Genomic DNA, 4,007 nt, shown 5'->3' with positions numbered 1-4,007 from the left:
GGAACTAAGATCCCACATGCTGCGTAGCGCGGCCAAAAAAATTAAAGGGAAAAAAAAAGGAAAAGAAATCTTCAAACGAAGCAGAAGCTCAGCACAAGAAGGACACACAAGCATTGCCTTGCAAAACGCTTCACTGGCCTGCGGCTGGTCTGATGGGAGCCGTGTGTGCCTGGGCTTGAGTGTCAGGCAGTGTCAGCAGAGGTTGGGGCCCCTCGCCCCGACAGAGGCTGGTGCCCTGGCTGCAGGCTTGAGCCTCACCCCCCTCCCCGCTCCCTTGCGCCATCCCGCCGTTTGTCCTACTCGGGAAGGGGAGTTCCGGGGAGGAGGCCGGGCAGAGCTAGGGGGCAGCAGTGCCACAGGAAACGCTCCTGACAGCGTGCCACGGCCGCTCTCTCTGCCGGTCCCCATGGGGCTCCGATGGGTTCTTCCTACCCCTGGGGCCTCGGAGCCATCCATCTCTCTCCTCCCCGGGTCCCAAGTCTTGAGCACAGGAGCCCATCACAAATCACGGGACTGGCACATTTTGCATCAAAGGTGATGCTATTTATCCTACTTATCTTTACACACAGAATTTCTCCTGAATCATGGGCTTAGCCCAGATCTTAGGGCAATCTCTTTTAGTGGAATCAACCAACAGCGTTACAGAAAAAGAGACAGAATGAGAGGGGAGAGACTCCACGGTCTGGCTCCCGGTTCCTCCTTTACACCCCACAGATTCTCCCAATGCAAGAAAAGCATGATAAACTGCAGTCATTCACTGGGGGAGGGGGGGCCTTCAAATAGAACCTGTCCTCATTTATTAGCACTTCCCAAACTGGACCTAAAAATTTTATCACTAATAATGTTTGACTTTTATGTGGTATCTTGTAGCTCACAAAGCACGTGTTATCCATTATTTAAGTTCACAATAACCCAACAAGGTACACTAGGGCTGTCATCCCTTTTAAACAGATGAGGAACCTGAAATACAATGAGGTAAAATAACACCCAGGCTTGTGCAGTTAGTAAACCACAGAGACAACGGCAACCTTCAGGTGTCTGTTCCTTGTCCAGAGCTTGCTCTCCCGCTCTACGGAGCCATCCCAGGGGGAGGGTCGAGGTATAGACATAGGGATAGACGTACAGTTACAGTGTGGACAGATGCAGATGTAGAACCGTCGTAGCTGCGGCTATGGGTAGAGCTGTTAGAGACATAGCTATGGTTTTGATATGGATGTGAATGCAGATGTGGTGGTGGTTATGATGTAGAGGTACATACATAGTTATAGAGAGACAGAGATGGAGATGGGGATGGAGATGGGGATGGGGGTGGGGATGGAGATGGGGATGGGGGTGGAGGTGGGGATGGGGATGGGGTGGGGATGGAGATGGGGGTGGGGATGGGGGTGGGGATGGGGGTGGGGATGGGGTGGAGGTGGGGATGGGGATGGGGGTGGGGATGGAGATGGGGATGGGGGTGGAGGTGGGGATGGGGGTGGGGGTGGGGATGGAGATGGGGATGGGGGTGGGGATGGGGGTGGGGATGGGGGTGGAGGTGGGGATAGGGGTGGGGATGGAGATGGGGATGCGGGTGGAGGTGGGGATGGGGGTGGAGGTGGGGGTGGAGGTGGGGGTGGAGATGGACATATAAACTGCCTGAATCAAAATTCTAACATGCAGCTAGAAAACCCTGGGTCTAGATACCCTAGCTCCTGGCCGTTCCCTTCTGTCCGCAGAGGTCTTGTTTAATGGAGATGATGCTGTAGAAATGATGTCAGCCAAGCTGGAAGGTTCTGGGACTGCTGGTTGCATGTACTGAGAGGGATAATAAAATTTCCCTTTCTCTAGCCATCATCGAAAAATCTAGAAACAATAAATGCTGGAGAGGGTGTGGAGAAAAGACAACTCTCCTGCACAGTTGGTGGGATTGTAAGTTGGTACAGCCACTATGGAAAACAGTTTGAAGGTTCCTTAAAAAACTAATAATGAAACTACCAGATGACCCAGTAATCCCACTACTGGGCATACACCCTGAGAAAACCGTAATCCAAAAAGAAACATGTACCGCAATGTTCATTGCAGCACTATTTACAATAGCCAGGACATGGAAGCAACCTAAATGCCCATCAACAGATGAATGGGTAAAGAAGATGTGGCATATATATACAATGGAATATTACTCAGCCATAAAAAAGAATGAAATTGAGTTATTTGCAGCGAGGTGGATGGACCTCGATAGAGTCTGTCATACAGAGCGAAGTAAGTCAGAAAGAGAAAAACGAATACCGTAAGCTAACTCATATATATGGAATCTAGAAAAAAATGGTACTGATGAACCCAGTGACAGGGCAAGAATAAAGATGCAGATGTAGAGGATGGACTTGAGGACACAGGGGGATGGGGGCGGCAAAGGGCAAGCTGGGAGGAAGCGAGAGAGTAGCATAGACATATATACACCACCAACTGTAAAATAGAAAGCTCGTAGGAAGTTCCTGCATAACAAAGGGAGATCAACTTGATGATGGGTGATGCCTTAGAGGGCCAGGACAGGGAGGGTGGGAGGGAGTCATGGGAGGGAGGGGATATGGGGATATATGTATCAATACAGCTGATTCACTTTGGTGTACCTCAAAAACAGGTACAACAGTGTAAAGCAATTATATTCCAATAAAGAGTTAAAAAAAATAAAAATAAAATAAATTCATTAGTAAAAAAAAAAATTTCCCTTTCTTTTATTTTTTACTAGCAAAACATTAAATTATCGTTTAAGAGTTCCAATACATTTCTAACTGTGGTAGATTTTAAGGTAATTATGTGTCTCTTCAGTAATATATTTGCTATCAACTTATTGCATAAAAGGATTGCTTGTGAATTCAAGATTATTTTTAGATTTATAGTCCTTTCAAGTAAAAAAGAGGTTTTTCAGGAGTACTTCCGATTTCCAGTGTCTGGTGAATTTTCCATTTGCCATCAATAATGCCCCCTGCAGAAATCCCCCTGCATATAAATCGAGCCTGACATTCCTATAATGCATAGTGCAAAAGAGTGCTCTTAGGGCAAGAAATAATCCATGTGAATTATATCAGGCCAGCATGTGGGAAACATGTATCCTGCAATTTATGAATTCAGATGCTCCTAGAACATGTTTTGGTATTCTCAAAAGATGTACGTGTTCTTACATTTGTTGGCTATCTTGATAAATGTTTATTGTGGGCACAGTGAAAACTGCTGATTTGAAAAAATACTTTTGTAATCCTTTTTTCGGCCTACCTCTAATGTTTATTACTCACATGATCAAAACTGTGTGGCTCTATTACCCAGCCTAAGATCGTGTTTGCTGTTTTGATTTTTCCAGTGTAAAGTCTTTGTTAAAGGCATCCATTGAAACTTCGGAGTTTGGCTTTCTCTGCAGGCATGCTGGGGGCCTCAGTGTCCGTGTGCCTCTGCTGCCTGGGTTCAGTCTGTCCAGGAGGGATCTGGAAAGGCCCTGCGTAAGTAGCAGAGATACTTTAAAGATGCTATAGTATACGACTTGTGTTACTTCACATCACCTTACGTTATGCTGTCACGTTACAGGTGTGTTGGGTTGTGTTGTGTTGTAACATGTTGCTCATACTATATATCATATCATATTATTGCATTATATTGTTTTAGACTCTAGAGCTACAGTTGCAATGCAGAAAAATAATAATTTTGTCTGAGTTGAGGATGGAGTACATGTTTGGGCTGAAGGACACACCGTCTACATGGTCTGTGTTCCCTGGATAGCTGCTGCTCTCTTCAGTTTCTGTCTTATGACTTGATCATTAAAAATCTGGGTTTTGATTTGTTCATTTGGTGGTTTTGAAAGTTAAAGGCTGAGACCTCAACACTTACCCCGCTTTCCTGCCTTCATGTGCATGTGCGTGTGTGTGTGTGTGTGTGTGTGTGTGTGTTCTCGAAAACCTCAGGGGCTGGGATTCTATCATTGATCTCAGAGACCAGTTCTCCTGTCTGTGCCAGAAGTCATCAGCCTTCATTCACACAAA

The sequence above is a fragment of the Hippopotamus amphibius genome, chromosome 4 (assembly GCF_030028045.1).
Source record: "Hippopotamus amphibius kiboko isolate mHipAmp2 chromosome 4, mHipAmp2.hap2, whole genome shotgun sequence".
Taxonomy (NCBI): domain Eukaryota; kingdom Metazoa; phylum Chordata; class Mammalia; order Artiodactyla; family Hippopotamidae; genus Hippopotamus; species Hippopotamus amphibius.
The sequence above is the reverse complement of the archived record's forward strand: the minus strand, read 5'-3'. Positions refer to the sequence as shown.